The sequence below is a fragment of the Strigops habroptila genome, chromosome 2, assembly GCF_004027225.2.
Source record: "Strigops habroptila isolate Jane chromosome 2, bStrHab1.2.pri, whole genome shotgun sequence".
Taxonomy (NCBI): Eukaryota; Metazoa; Chordata; class Aves; order Psittaciformes; family Psittacidae; genus Strigops; species Strigops habroptila.
Genome location: NC_044278.2, coordinates 27,995,596 through 28,019,851, shown reverse-complemented (window position 1 = coordinate 28,019,851; position 24,256 = coordinate 27,995,596). Strand labels below are relative to the sequence as shown.

Below are 24,256 nucleotides of genomic sequence, written 5' to 3'. Positions count from 1 at the left end.
ACTTGATGGTTCGTTTTAATAGGTCTGATGAAGTAGGAATTTGGTTCCAAATACATATTGTCGTATTTTATGCATGGTGGGATTTACTTCCTGTCCAGTGGAGCAGAGCACTGTGCAGGTCAGTGCTGGTTGTCTCTTTTCTGCCCTTTTTTTTTTTTTCCTTTTTATTTCTTCTTTCATTAGGGATCACAGAATTCATTGAAACTTTAGGCTTGGTCCTTAGGTCTCCACACAGGCAAAATTTTCAGCCATCTCAGCAGTCACCTCTTCTTTGGTGCGAGGCCGGTTGCTTGATGCCTGCGGGCATCAATCATTTAACAACTGCAACATTTATCAGGTGCTACTTGAGTAGCTCTCTTCTTCCAAGAACTGTTCTGTGTTATGGAGCTCTTTACAGTTCCTTTTTTCTTTTGTTAACCGTTCTGCAGAGGCCAGTGGGCCTCAAGTGTCTTCTGCCATCCGTCTCCTGGCTCCCCAAGCAGTAGTGCCTGTTTGGTGCCTGCATGCACACACACATTGCACCGTCCTTCTGCTCTTCCCGCCTGATCCTTTTTGTTTTCAGGGACAGCAGGGTACAGAGCTGAGCCCAGGTTTGGTACTCCAGGCACTTCTAGGACCGAAAGGGGTTTGTTTTCTTTTCCTAGAAGCTTTGCTTGCAAAAGTGAACAGTGAGCAATCCAGCTCCTAGCAGTTTTATTTGGCAGAGGTTCCCACCCTGGGTCGTCTCTAGCTCTTCCTCTGCAGAACCGGTGGAAATGTTATTGTTTAATCCCAGCAACCTTCCTGAAGTCACTGGTTTTGTGTTTCTGGCTCATCACTTTCCCATGTGCTGTGGGTATTTATCTCCAGTTAGCAATCCTGCTGGGTGATGCCTTGGCTTTGGATGCAGGTCGGGTGTTGCGCAAGGTCTGTCTGTCTGTCTGGAGGGCAAATTGCCATCAACAAGCTTCAGTATTTTGTCATGAAACAATACTTAACTTTCAGAGGTCAGCTGGAGGTGATGGTATTGTGTTGCTTGGAGTGACTGACAAGGCAGCGACAAAGCTTTATGCTGCATAACTCGTTTTAGTATCACCAAGTGCGATAAACAAGAGCTCAGACCCCCAGAGCAGCAGCAAAGGCAAGCTGGATTAAGGTTTTAAGTCCTTTATAACAAACTATCAAAAAATAGTCTAAACAGAAGTGGTCAAATTACTCACAGGGCCTCCTGGTTTTGTATGACTTCTTCATGCTTAATCATTTCTTTTCCAAGTGAATAATTTCATAACGTTTCTTTCACAAGGTTATAAAACAGATGCTAAATGAAACAACTGCCGAGTATGTGCAGAGTGTGGAGGTGACTGTGGTGGTGTGGGTTAATGTACTGCACGCATCCCTGCCTGTAGGCTTCAGCTGGTGCTCAGGGGGGTGAAAATTCACCTATGAAGATGGGGCCAAGCCACAGGGCTTCCCTGTTGGTCTCTCCATTGCCCTGGCCCACCCAGCAGGAGGGGGAACACTGGTCAGGGTGAAGACTGAGCAATATGGAGCCCCGTTTCTGTCCCCTTGCCCTGGTGTGTGTGTGGCCAGCTCCATTAGGTGGGTGCTCTGCTCAGCATCCCTTCTCTGTTTTACTGTTGACCTCTTGATTCTTCTACCTCTCTTCTTTTTTGCATGTGTTGTCCCTGGCAATCATCTGGTTGCCCAAATCTTTCTCTCCCTCTTTACAAAATACAGCTTTCACTGTTGTTTAACCGATCTCTGTTACTTCTGAAACATTGGTATTGTAGCCCCTGCTCCTTCTAGTGAAGATTCCTCAGAGTTAAATAGAGGCACAAGCTGGAAGCCTTTGCTGGTTTTGTGTGTATTTACCCCAGTACTTGCTGGGCTAAGCTGTTCTTGGAGTTTTCTTAAAGGCTTGAAAGAAAAAAAGGGCGGGGGGGGAAGGCATGTTTGCATAAATGTGTTGAACTGATACACAGTCTGTTCTGAAAACAAGACTACAAAGACAGGTTCAGCTACTTGAGTATCCACTCTGGCAGATAGCCACAGCCTCTCTTACTGAATTGCTCAGCTGCTTTGTGAACCTGATCTTAAAGGTCTAATTTACACTAGTTACACTAGTGACTATAGTTACTACTATAACCTTCACTAGTAGGCTATATTTTTATAAAAAATAAGGGCAGAAAAAGCAGAACTTTGGAGCTTTCCTGTCTGCATGTTCCTTCCAAATCCTGCAATTTTTCCAGTTCCTTCTGGACAATTACTGTGATTGCTCAGTCTTGCTTCTATTTAAATCTGTAGCATTTTAACTACTGGTTTCTATAGGGCAAAAATTGAGTTTCTATAACTAATAATGACAGACATTAGTGGTTGATAATGAGCCGGTGATACATGAGTACAATATGAAGAAGGACACACTTCTCTGCAGTGACATAACACAGTAAGCGTTGCTCCCCTTTTTCGGGGTGTGTTTTCAAAAAAGAGAAAAGTGAGTTAAAAATAGAGTTAGGGCAGCACTCGCAGTCCTCGTGAGGTCCACCTGACCTAGTTTGCCAGAAAGGTGAAGGTCTTGGAGCTAGGAGGTCCCTCTCCACAAATACCAAGGATTGTGGCAGCCTCTTGGGTGTGAGACCCCCAGCCTGTTGAAGGGTGCAGCAGAAATAACTTGGCTGCCTGATGCGTTGCTTGTTGGGCCCACAGCCAGGTGCTATCATGGCATGAGTACCAGGGTACCCGCTGATGGGAGAGCTGGGAAGTGAAGGCTGCAGGGCCTCATGGATGCAGAAACACAGGCCGGACAATTTCTACCCTCTGATTAATTCTACCTGATTATTTCTAATCATCAGTCTATAGAAAGTCCCTGAACTCCTGGCTGGGAGAGTATATTCGTGTTAGGTTTCATAGGACATTGTGGTTTTCCCTGATAAAACCCAATGAGTGTTTCTGAAGGCTGTTATTGTTCGGTGCAGTCCTTTGGGTGCCTGCGAGTGCTGGTGTGGAGGATGTTGCCTGTCATCCATGGGCTCTGTTGGAGCTGTGGATGTTCGGGCTCACCACCCGGTGGGGCTGGTAGGTGGGCACAGTGGGGTGTCTGCTCTCAGTTCTGCCGGGTTGCATCCCTTACACCTCCCAGACGTGGATGCGATTCCCTGGCAGTGTGAGCATGGAGGTCTGGCACCTCAACTCTTATCGTCTCATGCTGTCAATTGCACAGGAGTTTGTTCTGAAGGAGGAGGCAATTAATATTGCAAGTTGGGAGATGCGTGAGCTGTGTTGGGGCTGCAGCAAGGCTTCTTTAAGCGGTTTTCATATGTAATAAAGTGGCACTGATTATTATTACCCTTCTGATAGAGGTGTGTGAGGGTTGGTCTCGCTTCCTATGCTCACACCTCCACCTGGGATCTGCCCGCAGTAGTCTCAATACTCACTCTGTTGACTTTTGGCCATTTCTAAACTAGCTTTAAAAAGTATCTGGAGCACAGACGGGTCGCTTAGCAACCCACTTCCACCGAGGGTTGCTGGGGAATGGGTCAGTGATTAACAATTATGCACAATCGAGGTTAAAAATGCAGCGCAGTCTGCAGCATCGCTGCTCTGACAGCCGGGGCGTTTCAGCGTTACGATGCTGGGATTTATGGTGGTGGTAGTAAACTTGTGACAGTTGTGGTTCTGACCTCATGAACATCATGATTCAGGATTTGAAATGTGTTATGAAATTGGACTGAAGTATTTTTTCTTTACTGGTATATTACAAAAAAAAAAAAACAAACAGAAAAAAGCACTAAATAAGCATCAGATGAGTAACATAGGCATGATCTAGGTTTTACATGTATTTTTTTCCCTAAGGCTGGGCCTTCCCCTGGCCATATGACTTTCTAAACAAACAGAAATAGATCACAGGAGAGAGTGTAAAATGTAGTCTAGCCATAGAGCAGGAACGGAGAGGGAAGGTGGGTTTCTGGTTTTGGTCGCCTACCTGAATGTTGATGCACTGTTCCTCCAAGCAAGGAAATAACAAATGTCACATTAACTTGATGAATATATTTTTCTGAGTCTTATTTTGGCAACATGATAATTTTCCTAAGTCTTTGCTGGTGCTTTGTTTTCTGGATGAAGAGATCCTTGGCAGCTTTTTCTCCTTTTACAGAGTAGAAAAGGAGGTGGCTTGGGTGTGATTTCATTTGCCCTAATAAATGTCCCAGTACTTACAATTTCTTCAGGAACATACAGTGAGACTATCAATCATTAAAACAGGGCTCTGTCTCTTAGATGTTTTTATAACTCTGATAGTGAAATCAAGGTTGTTTTGCCAAGCCATTTACTTTCATTGTCTCATCAATTTTTTAAAGGCTGTTGCCTGTTTTCCTCTTTGTTTAACTAACCCTTCTTTTCAGCCTTATCCCACCCCAGTGGTCATCCCAAACTCAAGAAATAAGGATCAGCTGATGGCGCCTCTTCAGCAGTCACAGGAAGCACTGAGTTCCAGGAGCCCTGGCTGAAGGTGAATTATACTCCTAAAGACTAATCTTCAATCACTGTCCGAAGCTGATAATGTCATGGGCAAGTGGGCAGCTCTTTTCCTTTGCTTCCCTGACCTCTTTTCTTCCCCTGTTTCCACTGAATAGGCTTATTCCCTGCCAACTTAAAAAATACATGCTTATTTTTAAAAGGTCGCTTTCAGGCTGATATTACTCATCACCTTACTCACCTGCCACCACTTGTCCAGGAGAAAAATTATCTTGATGCCCCTTCCCACTTAAACATACTTTCCTTAAACATACTTTACATTGTCGGCTCTTTATGGCTTCGGATTAAGTGGTAAAATCCATACTTGAGACTTTGCAGATGCTTTTAGGTATCATTAAGGATCGTTAATGTGCAAGACAATGCCACACCACAGAGGCTGCTAGGGTAGGAAATGAGATCCATCATCTGTTGTTAGAGCTGCAGGATAACTTTAGGTCAGCAAAAATCAGTTACTGGGACTGGGTTTGGGCAAAGGTTCCTCATTAGTATTCTGAGAGAGCGTGGGGTGGGATGGGGATGGAAGTAGGCAAAGCTGAGCAGCATTGGGGTTCCTGCCATCCTCATACTGCAGTGTTGGTTTGGGGCATCTTTTGAATCCCATAGCTCTTGCAGTCACTTCAATGTCTCCTAACTGCAGAAAGACCATGCTCCAACTTGATAGCTTGGACTACATTTGTATAAATCAAATTAATATCCAGTTTCAGGCTATCTGCTGCCTGCTTCCACAGGCCAAAGATTTTTCCTTTCTTCCTGGCTTCTTGATTAGTATCTTAATTTCTGCCTTCTGAGGCTTTTCCTGGTTTTGCTTGCCACCAGAGACTGATCTTTACACTGGCCCACCCAAGGCGGGTGGTTGCATGGGGAGTGCTTGCGCCTGTTTGTGGTAGTACCAATACCCTTGTGCAATTCTGCTGCTGGATTGAGTTGTCAGCGACTGCTGCTCACTGCCCCATACCCTGCATGGGAGCCAGTTGTGTGCTGACCCTCCTAGGGTGAGATGGGAGTTTTAACCCAACAAACTCCCTCTTTATTGGAAAGGAATTGGATGCTGCCACTGCTGCCTGCCATGTTTCCTGCTTGCTTTCAGTGATGTGTCATACTTCATTATGGCTTTCTGTCTTTTCCAATAAAGGTCCAGATTTTTTGGGCAAGCGCTCTGTGGCTTGCAGCATGGGCTGGCTGAGGTGCTTGTGATGAAAGGTCTGCTGCCCATTTACCTGCAGCTGTATGGTGCTTGCTTGATAGCTGGTGTGAGCTTTCTGCCTGAAAGGCCTAGGAGTATTAAGGCTGGGGGATGGCAGGGAGCAGGAGCATTTCCTGCTGTCTGTTATGGCTCAGCAAGGAAGGGAGACTGGCTGAACAATGAATTATGCATCTCCTCTTTATTTACTTAAAGAGTGTTTCTCCACCTTGAAAAGTTCAAAAGATGATTCTATGTGCTGGTTTCTGATACTGAACAAGCTGGAAATGTTAGTGGTTATGTTAATGTTGCTTCTGGCTCTCATAGTGTTCATTTTTGAAAAAGAAAAATGATTTTAATGTGCTTGGTATGGGAGCTTTGATTTGAAATGAATACTGTCAGTCATATTAAAAAGATGATAAATTACATTGAAAAACGTGTGTTCGTTTCTGGTAGCAGCACTAGGGTTATGCCACAAATAGAGTTAAAGCAGAATCATTTAAAATGCAGGTGTTTGCCCCTCCTGGCTTTTACCGTGCTGTGCCGCACTACTCTTTGCATGTGTTGTCCTATGGTTGCTCTTTGCTGGTGGTGAGGCCAGCTCCCGGAACGATGGCTCCTGCTCACATGGGGCAGCAGCATGGGTGGCAGCAGGGGTTGCTGTGTTATCCCAGGTTATGCCTTTCCCAGGTTCCTACTGTCCAGTGTGCCCTGTGGGGGTTCCCCAGGCATCCTCAGCACTCGGCCTCCCCTCGCCATTGCCTTGTTGGATTTGGATTTGGCTTTGCACTGGTGGTGGTGAAAGCCCTGCCTCCAGGCAAAGGAATGCCTACAAAAGGGCTGCACTTGGCCTACTGGCTGCTCCCCTGGAGTCCTGCTTTTTGGACCGTTTTTGCCTGTTGCTAGTTGCTTTATGTGCTCATTAAAAGCAGTGGGAATTCGTGGGTAAAAGGGAAGATAGAAAATGTAACTCAGAATAAGCTCTAATAGATTTCTAGATGAAAACCTTCTTGACATATTTCTGTATTCAAGATTTATAATCTAATCATTTCTTCACTTGCACAGCAGGGACTGAAATGTAGTTATTTACATATAGGGAACATTAAACAGCCTCCTTTTTAAACCATATGTGAACATAAAATCCAACAACCACTGCTGAGTAATGGGTATCCGTGAAAGATGTGAACAAAAATAAAGCAGAAACAAACATAATGAAAAGGTGTTATTGCAAGAAGTAGCTGTGACAGCAGCATATTATATCCCTATACTGAAGCTAAAATGTGACCCTGTAAATATGTATCCTCTTGCCTCTTCAATTAGCACTATACACATTAAACATGTGCAGATGAAACCATTTGTATTCCTCTCTAGTTGCAGTGAATTGGTGGGGGCTTTGTGATGCTGTACTGCTTTACCATAAAGATCTAGAGGATGGCATGTCACGTTGGTCCAGCCTGCTTTGGACTTGTCATTGCTCCTTTGGGGCAGTTGTGATCCCCCAGAAACCTGAAACCTTTCTTTAATTTCCCAGCAGCTAACTTTGAGGCTAGCTTGGTTGCTCTGTGTACTAACCTCCCAGCCAGTGTAATGCCTGCCTGTCATCTGAGATGCAGTGCCAGGTAGCTGGCTCCTGAAATGACTATGGTCCTGCAGGGATTAGGATTAATTCGTCCAGGTGCTGAGACACACTCCTGTGACTGTATTGCCTGGACTGCGATGCTGCCTGCAGTGTTGGCATGGGCACATTGGCATTGCCATAGATACTGTGGATACTTGGGAATGCTGTGGCTATTGCCAGGCTGCTGCAGTGTAAGGGTATGTGCTTTGGATGTTTTAATTTTGAGATTGGCAAAGGGACTAGGAACTGTTAGTGTTTTTTCCTTCCTCTTTTGGAGGAAGAATGTATGGAGGGGCATCTTTGGAGAAATCACCGCTCCTTCTGTATCATATGAAGTAAATACATGTAGAGACTTTTCCTAAGATACTGAGTTTATGCATTCTCTACATTGGTTGCTTAGTTTCTTGAAATATGCAGTCTACTCTTCCTTTTCCATTTCTAATAACTAATTACAAACAGGAACTTGAAAATTGTAGAATCATAGAATGGTTTGGGTTGGGAGGGACCTTAAAGGTCATCCAGTTCCACCCCGCCTGCCATGGGCAGGGACACCTTTCACTAGACCAGGTTGCCCTGGCCTTGAACACTGCCAGGGATGGCACAGCCACAGCTTCTCTGGGCAACCTGTGCCAGTGTCTCACCATCCTCATAGTGAAGAATTTTTTCCTAATATCTAATCTAATCTCCCTTCTGTCAGTTTGATGTCATTGCCCCTTGCCCTGTCACTACACATTCTTGTAAAAAGAGTGTGTCCCTCTCCAGCTTTCTTGTAGGCCCCCTTTTGGTACTGGAAGGTGCTCAGGGTCATCCCTGAGCCTTCTCCAGGCTGAACAAGCCCAACTCTCTTAGCCTTTCTCTATAAGAGAGGTGTTCCAGCCCTCAAATAGGGAATGTAATTCCCTAATTAAGGGTAAGCATCCCCAAATGGGTGCAACTGCATCCTGAAGAAGCCATGCTTATCCCATAGGTATGTTTTGATGGTAAGTCTAGATACTGGCTCTCAACATGCAGGTTAGATACAGAGAACTGTTAGCTGTAAGAAATATATTCCTTCCTGATAAATGCACATCTCAGTCTCCTCATTGCTGGAGTCCTCTGCGGTGCTGCTGGTGATGGTGAGCCTGAGAAGAGTAACTTTTGTTGTTTTTTAGGATAAAAGGAGAAGCTAATTTCTGTGGTACAGGGGGATAAGACAGTGAGTTTCTATCACAGAACTAAACCACTGTTTCCTACTACTAAAACAGTGTTTCTACTGCATTTTAACAAAATACCGTACTTTGCATCTTTCTTATCTTTTAACCCTCTGCATTCCTGTGGCCTGAAGGGAGAGTGATGAAAAATGCGGATGGCGGTAGGCTTAAGAAATGTTTTGTTCTTAAATCACCACTATTTTTCAGTAGGATTTCAGAAATCTCTACTGTATTTTAATTTGGTTTATCAAAGTATAATTACCGCGAATGAGGTAAGAAACTAATTTAAACACAGCGAGTGTAGTGGAGAATCCAATTTTCTGAAATCAGTGGCAATGTAATTGGAGTCATTAAGTGCTGACTTCGGTAATTAAGAGTTGGTTTTTGACGTTTCAGGCTTGTGTTGCTAGTCGTCTGTGGAGAGGGTAGAAAAACATTTTGCTCCCTGTGAAACTAGTCACTTCCCTAGCCCCATGTAGCTGAAGGCATGAACACTGCCCAGCGGCTTGGGTGAACCTGCAGCATTTGAGAGCTACTTGCTTGGGTCCCAAGCTCCTTGTCCCTTCCTGCCCACTGCTGCCCACAGCCAGGGACATGTGGGAGCACGTTTTGAGACCAGCTTGTGTGTCAGGGTCTGTGCTTCCTGCTGTGTGTGAGGCTGGCACTGCCTCTGCTGGGCAACCCCTTACGCTGGGGCATGGAGGAGCCCCTGGGGTTGTACCCTGTGCCGGGACACCATCAGGGTGGAAAAATCTTGTAGCTGAGCAGGCATGGACTTCAGCAGCTCCATGTCTGGTCGTGGCCAGGGAGGGCAATTTGGCTGCCCCTGAGTCTTCTCTGGTCCAGAGAAGCTGCTGGCATAGGAGCTGGACCAGTGCAGGAGCTGCTCTGTCTCAAAACAGGACGTGCCTGTGCTCAGCCAAGGTTTTGGTAGCATGATGAACGGCTACCAAGAATCATTGCTTCATTGATGAATGATGCTGTGCAGTGTTGTGTCACAGAATACAGATCAAAAGCAGGTGCTTTATGATAATATTCAGGAGAAGGATTTTTCTAAGCCAGAGATGGATGCCCAGCTCCTTAACCTGTCTTTCTTTCAAACTTTGATCTTGGATTGCAGGTCCATCTTGATAAAATAACTGGATCTCTCTGCAGACTTAACAGCGCTGTTAAAATTATTCATAAAATAAATCAGTGGTACAAGTGCATCCTCATCACTTCTTGTTTGCAAAATCATCTGTAAGAAGTCGGGATGTTATGCATTTTTTACTCCTGCAGTTCAACCAAGATGCTCAGCATGCTTTTGTTATGATAATGGAGAAACCATAAAAACCCCTGACATGCTGATAGTTATCATTATATAAACCAAGCCTTATGTTTACTTTCCTATTAAAAATGCTAATTTTCCGGAGCAATGGCGTTCACAAGGGGTTTTTTCTTTCATTTTGTTGTTTTCCAGACCCCCAGATAAGGCTGTTACTCGAGCCTCCAGCATGGAAGCCAATGTGATAGTTTTCATGCATTTGAGCTTTCACACCAACAAACAAATCCATCGGCAGCTGAGATCTCTTGCTCTGTGTTTGAGTTTGTGATTATCTTATGGCCCAGCAGAAGCCAGAGCTCGGCCAGGAAGTGGCTTAAAATGCTTTTTTAAACCTTAGCCATGCTGATATCGTAGGTGTGTGGAAACCACCAGCAATTTAAACGTTTGTTTTAATCAGAAATCCCCTTTCTGCAGTCGCAGTGTTTTTCACAATGCCTTGCAAAATTGCGTTTCCCTTACCTTCCCAGGGGTTCTGACCTTTAAAGCTGAACGGGCAGTTTCTCATACACTTGTTCATGTTTGTGCTAGATGTGGGGCATCCTCTGAAGAGCGTGAGCCACTCTTTGGAGTTGGGCATCTGATAGGTTGGGCAGCTGGGGACGGGCATCTCGAGGGAGTGCTCAGGGGAGCAGCCTCTGCCACCCAGCCATGTTCAGAGGAAATAATCTTGATGTTCCTCCCCTGTCCCTTTGCAGCCATGTGGTTTTCTGGATGGCACACTCAGAATAGCTGGCAATGGCTGAACGTGGTCTGACAAAAGCCAGAGGAGCACGTTAAATAGCGAGAACAGGTTGGAGAAATCGTGCTGAGCTTTACCTACCAGACTGGCTAGAAAGGGCTGCCTCTTTGCTGCCTGGTCTTCCATACACTCAGCGAGCAGCTCTTGTGTTTAGTGATGGGGGGGGGGTCTAGGCTGGGTTGTCAACTGGGCTTTCTGTAGCTTGCTGTTCCTGTCTCCCAGGCACTGGGCACCCAGCTAAGCTCCTGCTTGCAGCTGCAGATTAGGGGAGTAATGAGGATACGCTTTGCTTTAGGCATAACTTCTTTCCTGTTACTTTTCCCTTCCCTGTTTCCTTTTGTTTTATTTCTTTAGACAGCCTGTGTTACTGCCTAAGTGGATTACTAGGTCCCTTTCCTACTGACTGTGGGCTGTACAGGATTGGGACCAGTCCCTGGGGCTTAGCAGTTTGGGGGGCTGATGTAGGCTGGCAGCCTGCAAAGCCACTACAGTCCCATGGGGCCTCAGCGGAAAAAGACATTTCCTGCCTAACTCCACAGTGGCCACATAAAGGAGCAGATCTATTGCTTCGTTTCACCTGGCTTTTTAGCTGTAGGGAGGAAAAATGAAAAAACTCTTTGTTTTCAAGTGTTCTGTGTGGTTCATAGCATCGAAGTAGGACTGGCCGCCTTCTGAGAAACAAACACATCTAAACGTAAAACCTTGAACGTGGTTCAGGTGTTTGCATATTAGAGATGAACAGCTCTTACTTAAAAAGTGTGCTCTGTATCTTAAACAAAATACCTCCTTGCCGTTTCCATGGCAAGCTCTCCTTCATAATTGAATAACAGTCATAAATGGTTACATAAAACACAAGCAAAACGCGGCACCGTCGCTGAAGGCTGCACTTGTCAGCTCTGTGTTTGCTCTTTGCGCAGGGGAGTGTGCTGGAACCTGACGGCGAGGCTTGACCCGGGGCGCAGCCGTTTGGTGCATCAGCCCTGCACCCCGATTGCTGGAGCCCAGTTCCCTGGAGAGGCTTCTTGTGTCCCAGGGCCGCCCCACAAGTCATCTCCAGACCCTTCTGCTAAGGAGAAGCCAACTGAAGGAACCGTGAAGGCCAAAATCTGTTAATGGGACTACACAGATTAGAACGCAAACCTTCTCTTTCAAGGTATCTCTCTGCAGATAATACTGTCAAACTCAGTCTTTCTGGAGCTGCTATATTCACCTAGAAGCTGTTAGACCTTTGAAAAACAACAGATCTTGCCAAGGTGAGTACACGTGTCTGCCCATGTTTTTAAAACTTCCTCTTTTTTTTCTTCTGTGACTGAAGTGTTTTCAAGAAAGAAAAGAATAAAGCTTTGCTATTTTTAGGACAAGAGCTTCTGTGCTGTTCTGCCTCTTAGGATTTTACAGTCAAGTGTGTGGGGTGTCTGTTGTGTCCCTGTCCTGTGTCCTCCACATTTCTTTGCCTCTTTAATTATGAGGGTTTGAGTCTTACTTGCTTAAAATTTGTCACATGGACCCAGCAGCTGTTAAAAAAAAACCCAGAGCAAAAACAACCAACCAAACAAAAAACACCACCAAAAACCCCAACCTTGGAAAACCCCATGTGTGAAGTAGACCTCAAGGTTTTGATGCCTGAAGCTTAGCAAAGGTGTATTCCCACTGGTGGAGGTCCTTGCAAGGAGGAGGTTTCTCCTCCCAGGCAAGGGAATGCTCATCTCTTGCACATGGTATGTGCATTATCGACCCCTGCTGAGGGCTGTTCTGCCTGCACCCTGCTTTCCTGCCTGGTGTGGGTCCCTGTCAGTGAGAATACCCAACATTGCCAGTGGGTTTCCCAGCTGGAGGCAGAGGTCCCAGGGGTATGGCTGCAGGCTGGGAGGACAGGGCAGAGCTGCCAGGCTCAGCTGCGTGCATGGCACGCAACCAGCCATGTGCGCAGTGCCCTTGCTGCCCTGACCTTGCCTGTAGTTGCATGGGATGCTGACCCCAAATCCTCACCTGTGGGCCCTGGGGTGGGTGTGGATGCCGCGTTCTGGGTTTATCACTTCCAGAAGCACTGCACATGCAGGCGGGTGATGCCAAAGTGTTCCCTGTGTCCACACACCTTTCATGTCGGACTGGCAGCACGTCCAGGGGTGTTATGTCACCTTGGAAAGACTGCGTGTGACAGATTACTTGTGGCTGTTGTTTTGCTGCTTCTCCCTCCCCGTAGCACTGTTGATTTGCAGGCAGTGCCTGCTCCTCCAGCCCTGTGCTGTTGGCGCTTCCCGATTGCTGCACATATGGTGTGTGAAACTACGCAGCGCTTGTCGGCCCGCGTGGCACTGGCAGTGGCAGTGCCAGCTAGCAGCAGAGTGGCAGACCGAACTCTGCATCTTCCCCTCTCCTCCGGAGGGAGGGGGTGAGAGTTTTTGTTCTTTTGTTCGTCTGAGTTCATCGTGTTGGAAATAAGCCCGCTGCCTGCATGTGGAGGGGAGAGGAAGGGATACAGGGAGGTGACAACAAAGCTGTCATCTTGCTTTGCTCCATCCAGGGAGCAAGACGCAGTGGGGTTTCCTACTTGCCGCTTCGGCAGTGGCTGCAAATTGCCCCTGTGCTGATGAATTGGACCTGAGCATCGTGGTGGGAAGCCTGCGACACACATGCAGTGTGTCCCTGTGCCTTGGGTTGGTGGTGAGCTGGCCCTCTGACGAAGGATTTGGGATTCTCCCATGGCTGTCACTGGTCCCTGTGCCCATTCAGGTGTGTGTGCTTGGTCCCAGTCCTGCACTGCGGTAAGGTGAAGGTGGATCTTGACTCTCTCCACTTCTTAAGGTGGCTGGTCTCTACATGTGGCGCCAGGGGCTGGATGGGGAGGGAAGTGTGAAGCAAGAGGTTTGCAGCCTTGGAGTTGCCGTGTAACTGTCACCCTTTTCGTGGGGGCAGAAGAGGAGGGAGGCAGGGAAGGAAGATGGATGGTTTTGCCTCCATCCATCTTGTGGCCAATTGTGGTCCTTCTGCAGTGCTTCATGCCCCCGGGGCACCAGCCTCCCCCATGGCGGAAAGGGGCCCTGGGGCTGTCAGGAGGCTCTGGAGGATGTCACTGTGTCAGCTCTTAGCCGTGGCATTTTCTGTGCAGCTTCAAAGCGTGGAGGCCTTTTTTGTTTCTGATGAAAGCTGAAGCCCTGCTGAAAAGGGAGCATCCTCCGAGGATGCTCCTGGCCCTGGACATGTCTGAGAGGGACTGCTTTCTCCACACCCCCCCCCCCCCCACCCTGTTCTGATTTTCCCTGGGGTTTTTGCTAACTGTGAAGCCGCTAATGTAAAATGAAGGCATGGAAATTTCATATTGTAGCAATTAATCAGCCCTCCCTAATACTTTCCAGTTGTAAATTGCCAGCGCTAACAGATGCGTGCTGTTGCAGCCGAGCAGCTGATCCTGCCAGGGGCCGATGGTGGGTTATGTTTGGTTGGTTACTGCGTCCTAGGAAGCCGTAGCGCACCCCTACGCAAGTGTAGTGCTCTGATTAGTTTAACAGAAAGTTTCCAGTTATTAGTTAAACACATTTCTAGTAATTTGTTTTCCCTCCTGTACTTAAGTGAAACTAAAATAGAAAAGGTGCTACATGGTCACGGGACAGCCAGTGCGAGTTTCTAGGCTTTGGCTCGGTCCCTGCAGTGCATGAGAGCTGCTCAATAAATTCCTGTTTGATTTTCGTAAGCATAGGGTTATTTTTGCTGTGGGCCATACCCACACAGATGTCCTTGTCAAGGATTTAGGGAAAAAGAGAAAAAGACCCGAGGAATTTTCCCTTTAACAATGTCTTGTTGCACAGAAGCGGGATTTCTTGCCCTCTGGCATCCCCAAGTCAGAGACCTCTGAGTAGCAGAGGTCAGGAATTGGGGAGGGGAGGGCATTGATCCAGGCTGCACCCCACTGATGTGACTTGTCGAGTGTAATCTGTACAAAGCGGTGCTGTTCCCATCTGCTCTGTGCCTGCTGGATGTAGCTGGCTGGCGCGTTTTGATGAAAACGTTGCAGGGAGGGGAAAATGAGGAAGAAACTAAGCACATTTCCTATCTGAGGTTTTTAGGAGACACTTAAGGGAGTACACTTGGATGAGTAAGGGCAGAGGCGAATTGCAAAAAGCACTTACTAAACTTGTCTGGGGATTTCAGCCCTGTAGTTTGGAGCATGAAAGCTGGGCTTTTCGTTAAGAAACAGCAATAAAAGCTGACAAGCCTAAAGACCCAGATTAATTTAGAAACCCTGTAGTTGGGGGAGGAGGGGTGGAAACAGAATTGCAGCGACTCAGACTGTCCTTTCTAACTCCACTGCTCTTCCAAAAAGGCCTGTGGCACCCAAGCTGCGGTGGAACTGCGGGGTCCCCCCCGTGGCACGGGGCAGGCTGTACCTCAGACCCAGGGTAGCACCATGCTTCCCAAATGGCACTGGACCTCCATGTGCTGGCATGGGCTGAAGCTGTCCGTCAGTCTGGCCGATCGGCGTGGTATAGTGCTGCTGTAGTAGCGGTGCCAGAATCTGTCCTGAAAGTGCTGATGGAGGCACAGAGGCTATTTTGCAATATGTAGCAGCTCTTTTGTGCAACTCGGAGAAGTTGGCTCGCAGTTATACGCGCTGTCTGACGCGGAGCGGTGGCTGTTACAAAGGATTTAATTATCCTGATGACCCAAAGTAACAAAAGGAACAGGCCTGTTCACGTTGAGCCGTGATGCTGACCGTGGTTACTTTGCTTCCCTGTTCCCTTCTCCTCCCTCGTCTCCAACGTAAAGCTACAAAGTGAAAGATGATGCCCTTTCCTAGGCTGCTATATGCAATTGTTTCTATGATCTTTGTTTATATAGATCTAAGGCAGATTAAAGTGTCTTTTAAAATCAGAATACTTGTCAGGAGACTGGGTGAGCCTGTGCCTGTATCTCTTCTGAAATATTTCAGGTACCTCCTAGTACCTTCCATCCTCCTCTCCTAATCTTACATTTTGTGCAGCGATTCATTTTCTGTCCTCCCCACAAGCTTCCTGGTGCTCTAGGGAAATTTTAACCATTTATATAGTCTAGTAAAGCTACAGACACGTTCCATCCTGATATTTATTAAACCATTTATTAACCCCTTCCCTTCAGCGGGAAGCAGAGAAGCCAGCTGATATGTCTGTGGGGCTGTTTGGAGGGAGACAAGGACCTTAATGCAGGTAAATGCCCTTAGCAAAGGTGGGCCCTTTCCGTAAGCTGCTGCCTGCCAATAAGCTGCTGGCCTGCTTGGAATGACAGTGAGTAAAGGAGCGGTAGAGGCTTGGGGAGATGTATTGGGGCTGCCCAGAAGGAAATGATGCTGTGGGAAATAAAAGCTGGGTCTCCTTATTCCCTGTCTGATCTTCGTCAATAGGATGGGTCTCCTGACTGCGATGGATTTCACTTGGATTAGAGATTATCTTCCCCTTTAGTCTTTTCTGTACAGGTAGGTCATTGTGTGACCAAACTTTCTCCTCAAGTTGTTTAAAAAAAGCTCTACATTGTGATACATGTATATGTACATACACAAATATCACATGTGCATATATATTGTAATTTAGAATGGTATCGTATCAGTTCAGGAGGTTATTGGATTACTTTTGTTCCAGTGTTTTTATCTGTGTAGAATGGGACTATTTACTGACAAATTTGTTGAAGTCTTTCTCCTGCTTTTCAGTTGGTGATGGTTTAAGTAAAAAAAGCTTTCTTTATGAGCATGTCAGAGAAATTCTGTTCTGAAAAGCTGTTTGGTTTCATAGCATGTGTACATGTGTTTTTCTCGTTACGATCTTAGGTTTCAATGGTATTTAAGCCCCACTTTTCAAAATTGAGTTATTTAGAAACATTAGGCTCTTTAACAGTACCTAAAGTGAACCAGACGGTAAACTGCTGCATGTGTGTACCTACATGCACAGTATGGTCCTTACAGAGCCTGAGCAGGATTTTTGGATTGCTGCAGAAGCTTGGGAGTGCCTTATTCTTGTTTGTGCTTTGCCTCCAAGTGGTGCAGGTGCCTCGGCTGGAGCTCACGCAGCAGAACACACTGTGGATATGGAGAATTGCCAGGTATTTGTGACTGGCTAGGGAAATATTAAGCAGTCCCATTTGAAGAGATTTTTGGGAGGCAGCTGGAAGAGTACAAAACCTTGTGTTTGGTGTTATGGTTGATAAGGGTTTAAAGGCAGCTGCAGTGTAAGCTCTGAATAGTTCAGCTAGGTCTTTATCTCTACTTGCCCAAATGCTCCATCGAGTAAAAGCTGATTTGTTTCCTGAGCAGAGGAGCAAAACGAGGGCTGCTGCTTTAGCTCTGAGTGGCATTGAAGTTCTGCATGTTCAGTAGAAACAGGAAGGGCTTGCTGCCTGGTTTGGTGTCCTGGCCTGTCCCTTGGAGCCCACAGGTATACCTTCTGCCAGGGCTGTGCCACCCCTTTGGGCAGGGACAGCTCTTGCAGAGGATCCCTATGTCACACACATGTACATGAGGAATCGGTAGCCCAAAGGTAAACGTGTCAGATTGACCTTCATCTGCAAACTGCTCTTTTGTGAAGGCAGGGGGCTGGGGTGCGCTGTGTTGGCATAGAAAAATGTATTGATGTCTCATACATTGCCCAGTTCATGGTTATTTCAGTGAAGAGAGTTGCAACCCCAGCCGACCAGAAGCCTGTGAAATGTGGCCAGGACTGCGGTGGAGGTGTCTGCACCACTGGATGTCCATCCATCACCTGTGGCAGAGGTTTCTGCTTCAGTTTTGGTGGTCATTCTGCTCTTAGCTTTGCTCCTGACAATTACATCGTTAATCTTTAAGTCTGGTGGCTCTGCGAATTTCACTTAGTTCATGGTCTCTGCAGTGCTCAAGTGTCTCATTGATTTGAACCTTTTTATTTCAGAAGTCAAAATGGAGGGAAAGAGCACACTAATTCAATTTTAATGCCAGGTTGTGTTGGGAGTACTATCTGTTACCAGTGAGGTATGCTTAAGTTTGGCTAAGTATTGGTAGGCACTGTTTATTTGACTGTGAGGCCTAGGTGAGGTTATTATATAAGCCTCTCCTCAACAGCTTAAAGCCTAATTAAATATTCTCTGTTCTCAGTTGTAAGGGAGATAGATACTATTTTAATTACAGAAGCTTTCTTCTGACATGCAAAGTACTCAGCTACTGAGTATGATGGTTTACTAACCTTGGTCTGAACACTTTGTTATAATCTCAGTTGATTTCAGCAGATACGGCAGTAAGGTGTAAATTATACAACCTTTTCCAGTTTGTGTCATCCAGAGCTTGTGTTTTTAAATATTAGCATGCAAGTTTCCATTCTTCACTGTTCATGGAGAAATGGAAAATGATTTATGCCCCCTCCCCTTCCCCCTTGTCCTTTTTTTACCATCTTTGCCCTGTTAACTTTCAAAAGACATTTCTTGGGCTGAAAGTTTGGATAGAAAAACTGTCATGGTCTTTTATAAAATACCTAAGACTATCCAGATGTGTAACAGGTTGATGTGAACTGAGGCTCCAGTAATTTTGCAAATGAGAAGATATCCATGCATAGAGCTCCTAGAAAACTGATCCATCAATTATTTGTGGATTTTTGAGCATCTGGAATGATTTCCTAATTTTGCAGGAGAGTTAATGTGCAATTGAGGGCTTACTGCTTTACTTCTTTCTGCTTCACTGCCTTGTGTAAAAGACAAACAATACTGATACAAGAGAGCTGTATGAAGAAATGCTGGTGATTTAGTAGTGGTATGCCCTGCATAAGGTACTGTTTAGATATAGTTAATCCTGCCTTGGGGGCAGCAGGATGCCTTGTACAATCTTTTGAAATGTCTTTCAAGCCTGTGATCTGGGCTCCGTTGGCTCAAAACAACCAGGCGTGTTTCGTGTAGGAGTTCAGCTGAGTCTTGATGGAAGCCGTAACCATATTTCTGTATAGCATGGCATTTCATTTGATTTCTTGTGTTACCCGGGTTAGTCATCTCTCATCTTAATTTTTCCTCCTCTCCTGACTTGCAAACCAGATTCTGCTTGGTGAATGGTGTGTATCGTTACAAGAATTTGCCTTAGCAACCAGATAGATTTCCAAAAATAGCTTATCCCATCATTGCAGAGCATCTCTGAACCTCAGGATGTTGTACTGCAATCTCTCTGAGAGGCTGAAGGCTGTCGTTTTGTTTCTTATGGTCAGACAAACATAAACTGTGCCATGAGTAGACTTGACTTTGTGCACAGAGTGATGCTATTTGAGACATGAGAGAAATTCCTGCAATGTTTACGAGCTGAAGAAAAATGCCTTTGAAGCCAAAGTATTTCTTATGTGTATCCATGTGTATGATTTTGTTTACAGTGTGTTATCTGAACAGTCATCTGCTCAGCGAGCACCTGATCTCATAAGATGTGTAGTGCCTGGGTTGGCCATGCCAGGGTTGAAATTATCTACCTGAGTGGCTGCCCTTGGACCTTTTGCCCCTGGTGCCTGGAGCAGGCTGGCAGCACTCTTCCTAGGCTGAGGAGTGGGATGGCCAGCTAATGAGGTCTTTCCTTTAGGGCAACATGGGTACACAAGTCTCTGCTACTATTTGGGTTTTATGCTAGTCAACACTGGAAATATTTAGATGCTTTTGGAGTGTAGCCATTTTCTTTTCCCTGTCTTTCTCGTCTAAGAAAATTCCAGTATTTGGAATATCATTGCATTTCCGTAGCACAGCAGGAGCATAAGAATTTATGTGTTCAGCTGCTGATCATCATCTGCTGTGGCAGTGCTTTTTGCAATGATTATCTTTTCATTGCTTTTGGAGGGCATTCCGGAGTCTGGTGTGTTGTTACATTCTCGTTTCCTGATTATCAGCTTCAGTTCTCCAAATCCTTTCCTCTAGCGATCTCCTTTTTGCTATATTTAAAACTATCCCTTGCAGTTCATATATTTCTTCTAAAATCTTTCCCTAGATGTTTTTCCTCTTAATGCAAACTCAGAATGGGGAATTTTAAATAACTTGAGCTTGCATAGCTTTTAATTGCAGTTGCATTGAAAATGTAAATGATCTCCTGTAAGACTTGAAGAAATCAGAAGTGTTCTCACTATGCTTGGGTTTAAAACTGGATTTGATTCAGAGAGGGCGTAAAGAAGCTGCTCTGGACTTGAATGATGAGTATTGCCTTGGCAGTGGTCAGGAGGCTCAGCTGGAAAGTGGGAGCCTGAGTTCAGGTTCCTGCTCTTCTTCCTAAGACATGTCTGATCCTCCCAGGTGAATGCCATGGGATGATGGGTCTTCTTGGATTTCTTTTCTCCTTTGAAAAGACACTTTCATCCCTCAACTGAAAAACTCTTCATATAAAAAGTATTTCTATAGCTCTTGTTTCCCGGTATCGTTTTTGACAGTCACCTTCTTCTCATGCTGGTTTGCCTGGAGGGGTGCAGCAACTCAAACCTACAGGTGCAGCTCAGTCTGTGAGCAAAAAAGCCAAATTGATGAGAGTTTGACAATAGAACTCATTGCAATGTGCATTTTGGGGGTGTGTGTGGGGAGCAATCATGGAATGTAGCGTGCTGAAATGCCAAGTGTGAGGCTCTTTGTGCAGTCACACAGCATATTTACTCCACAAATTTTGCCCTGCACTGTCTCCAGGGAGCAGCCGTGTTTTGAAGGGATCGTTTCTCTTGCCTGGGCTTGCTTGTGTGCTAAGGGAAATAGCTCTCAAAGTAACTTGGCTGTTTAAACAGCTTAGCCCTCATCTTGAAAGAGGGGAACAGGTGTGTTCAATGAAAAAGTAAAATGAAGGCAAGATGTGCTAGATACTGGCTTCTGTTTAGTGTCACATGAACCAGTATTATACTAAATCCATTTTTTGTCACGCCCTTTGCCTCTTTTCGTGGCAGACTTTGCTGAAGAGTCAGCTGATTATCTGGATGTTTTGCTGAGAGGCCTCTTTGGCTTTATCTGATGAGAATTTTGAACATGAATTTCATGGTGCAAAAGGATGTCAGTGAGAAATGACATTACGGGCTTGGACCAAAGCCAAATGACATCCATGGAAAATTCTTAAACTTGTGTTGGTGGGCTCTCTGTTGTGTCCAGAATGGCTTAATTTGTTTCATGTTGGCCAGTGTAAATAGTTTTTAGATGATATAAAGAATGATGAGCTTATGCTCATTTTTCTTTTCAGTGTGATAGGTCTGGGTCAGTAGAGCATCTGCTGTTAGGAACTGAGGAAGGGAGACAAATGTGTAGTACCCGAGGGCTTTGCTTCTGATTGGATCAAGCTGTACCATGCAAGCTTTTCTTACTCCTCTCTTTGCAAAATACCATATGCTTATTTATCTATCTATATTCCTTTACAATACAGTTGTGACCTGTTAAGAAAAAAAACCCTCAAAAACAAAAACCTAACCCAAAACTCAGAAGTGAATTAAAACGGTGGCAGGTTATTCAGTTTGAATGAGTGATGACATGCAAGATGTAGGTTCTCGGGGGCAAGAAGTTATGTAGATTGTTAGTGTAGAAGATGGAAGACTGGTGAGATTAAAGTGGGATGCCAGACAGAGGCATTACACAGAGAGGGTTTTCTCATTATTTGCGTTCTCTAGAGTATTCTATATTCTCTAGCATATTCTTGCCATATGTGTTTAGTTTCCAGGAGTTTATATACATTATCTACTTTTCGTTCCAAACAATCTAACATTTATTACTAGTTTCATGAGTTGTTGTTTCAAGGGGGAAAAAATCTGTACAAAGCTGCCTGTAGCTTTGAGTTCTGCTCTGGCACCATACCATTCACAGTATATGCCATCTGCGTCAAAAAGGATGATTAAAAAATAAAAAATGATGCATATCAACCAAGTCTTAGTTTTTTAAAAGTCATTTACGGTCATGAAAATCTTTTTGAGGAGTGTTCCTGATGCTTCACTGTTTGTTGGTAAGATGGCTTTTAACCCTTAACCCCACACTGAAGCAAGAAAGTGAGGCTCATGATTTCAAAATGGTGGTGTGCATGTCCCTGCCCTGTAAGCTATTATGGCTACAGGCAGCCTCGGTGCTGGGGACCACCCCTCCTGGAAAGCCCCTGTGCTCTGCCACTCGACATCCAGTGCTGGAGATGGGATTCAGCCCTGGGAAGAATCTGTAGAGTCAGGGCCAGGTTGTCTCTAAGCCCTGTGGCTCCATGGGGTCCTGGAGAGCTGCACCATCCCTCCGATATCACCATGTGGATGGGTCCTGGGTGAATAAGGGCAGAGAGAGCAGCGTTACCCAGATCACTTCTCTGCAGAAACAGGGGCAAAGGAAAAGGGGTGCATGCACATGTTTGCGAAGTAGCTTGAGAGGGTAAAGCTGGGATGTGGGGAGATGGAGGCGGGCATCTTCTGCACTGGGGAGTTTCTACAGTCTCTTCCCAACATCCTTCCCCAAGATGAGGAGACTGTGCCAAAAATGAAATGAAAAGGAAATGTTCTAGGGCATCGCATAAGGAAACGTCTTGATGAGAAATTACTCTGCTTATAGGTTGTGTGCTTGCAGCCTTACAAATGATGGATGGAAAGACTGTATTGGACTTAATTATAAATAAATAGGGGAACCACTGCAGTGCTGTAACATTGTTTTCCATGCTCACCTTTTTCTTTTTTTGAATTATGCTTGATTGTTCCAATTGATTGCAATTGTGAGAGCTAATTTTAGTGCAAAAATTTTATAATGGAAGACTGCCAAGTGTCTGTGTAATGGAGGATAACAACTGCACAGAATTTGGTACAGGGTATGCTTGTCTTCCTTTCTCCAACCAAGTGTTACTTGTATATTGCCTATATATATATATATGAAAATATATGCCTATATATCTTCAGTTTTCTCAAAGAAGAAAATACAACTAAATCCTCCCGTGAAAACAGCGGAGCAATTCACAGACTGTGATGATTTTAAGGACAAGCTGAATTTAATGCTTGATGATAAAGTGATAATTGCCTTAGTTTTAGGACAAATACCGAAACCAATTGAGTTCATTTTTAAACTTTGCATGATGGAACAGAGGGTAAGCAGTGTTGTTCCAGCCTTAAACATATTGGATTTGTTTCCTAGCTGATGAAATTAAAACCTAGCATATGGGTATATAGATCTGGGCCCTTAGAAAATGTCACGGCCGTTTTCCTAGGAGCCTGGTCCAATTTCCATGAAGTTCAATGTCAGGACTTGCAGGGAGAAGGGGTTTAGTTGCCACAGGATAAAAATCAAAGATTTATTTCTGAGTGAGGTGTAAACTTGGGAATAAATCTTTCTACATCCAGATTTTCATATATCCTGGGTTCAAGATATAGGATGTTTTGTAGGGCTTTCCCTCTTCCAGGTGCATTTGGCCAAAGAGGAAGAAGTCTGAAGGGGTAAAGAGGTTGTGAAGAGTGCAGGTGGGTTTGGGGTGTTTAAAGCTTTTTGGGTACTCAGATAACTAGGTGAGCTCGCTTGTAAGATAAGGTACTAAAACTCATTGGAACTCATGTCATCTTTCTCCCACAGGTTTTTGGTGTCTCCTCTCATTTGGTTTTCACACTGTCATTCCAGTTGTGATTTGTCTTACATGCTTGTTTAAAAACAAGTTACAGTTCAAGCACCCATTATACAAACATTTGTCTTGGTTATCCTTCCAGAGTTAGTCACAGATGTAAGTTTTGGCAAAGTCAGGGCCGAGAATGATGATAGGTGGAGAATCCACCTTTTTGAAACACCAGCTTGCTCTTTTTTGTTGGTTTTGGGCATTTTTAGTTCAGCTTGGTGCCATATGAGTTTTACTTAAGGACATAGCGTGTCCCTGCAAAAGCACCTTTAAAAAGGATAGAACAGTTTAAATATGTTCAAGAGAATTAATTAAAATGCCTTTCAATTGAAAGGGAATGAGAGCTGTTCTCCCCCCCCCCCCCCAAAACAAAGCTCCAGCCTCGTGAAACATTTTGCATCAATTACAAAAGGAACTTCAGTACATTTTTCTAAAACAAGGAATGCGCCAACTGCATCTGCTAGGTGTGGGAGTGACATTTCAAAATCCCACTGACAGTCGCGTTATCAAAGTAAACATCATCTCTGTCTTACTGGTGCTAACTGAAGAACTCCCCATTTTCTGGGGGCAAAATTGTCCCTTTGGAAAATGCCAGAGGAAGACACAGACATCGTTGGGCCTGAAACGGGACAGAACCTGCAATTCTCTACCATAGTAAAATTTGCTTTCTATAGGAAAGCAAACTTCAGAGCTCCTTGTCCTTAACTACATCTCAGCCTGTGCCAAGGGGGATTCCCAAATGTCACTTGCTAAGTCTGTCTGGTAAAGACACCTTTATCTTCTTGGTGAGGCTGAAGAGGTATCCACAGTACTCAGTGCTACCACCTTGATGTTGGTGGACCTGGTAGCTACAGTTGGTCTTTCTGCTCTTGCTGCCTGTGACTGCACCCTGGGACTCAGCCTCCAGCCCACGTGCCCGTCTCCAGTTCGTGCACGAGTCATGGCTAGCTCCAGCCTCTTCAGGAGGCTGTCAAAACGGCTGTGAAACCTGCCTCATTTAAATGGCATATTTACATAATCCAGCCCTCTTTACCCTATCAAAGAGGACTGAAGAAAGGGAAGAATATGAAATATTTCTTGAGCTGTGAGGACTTTCACTGTTGGTTTATATTTACAAGCTTTTTCAGGTAATATGATAATAATATGTTATATGGTAGTGATGTTCCT

The 24,256-nt window shown here is 45.2% G+C and overlaps 1 protein-coding gene across 13 annotated transcripts in view; it reads left to right on the top strand.

The window, feature by feature from the left end:
• The window catches only part of TIAM1 (TIAM Rac1 associated GEF 1), a 191,875-nt gene that overhangs the window by 25,770 nt on the left and 141,849 nt on the right, over positions 1-24,256 (top strand). For 7 of the 13 annotated variants that reach the window (XR_003990240.1, XM_030477432.1, XM_030477430.1 and 4 more), the window contains exons 2-3: positions 4,377-4,483; positions 11,478-11,813. The exons of 3 other annotated variants lie outside the window; for them this stretch is intronic. The gene's annotated coding sequence lies outside the window, so the exon portion shown is untranslated. The remainder of the gene's footprint in view (positions 1-4,376; positions 4,484-11,477; positions 11,814-24,256) is intronic. 3 more of the 13 variants (XM_030477422.1, XM_030477421.1, XM_030477423.1) reach the window with 1 other exon arrangement.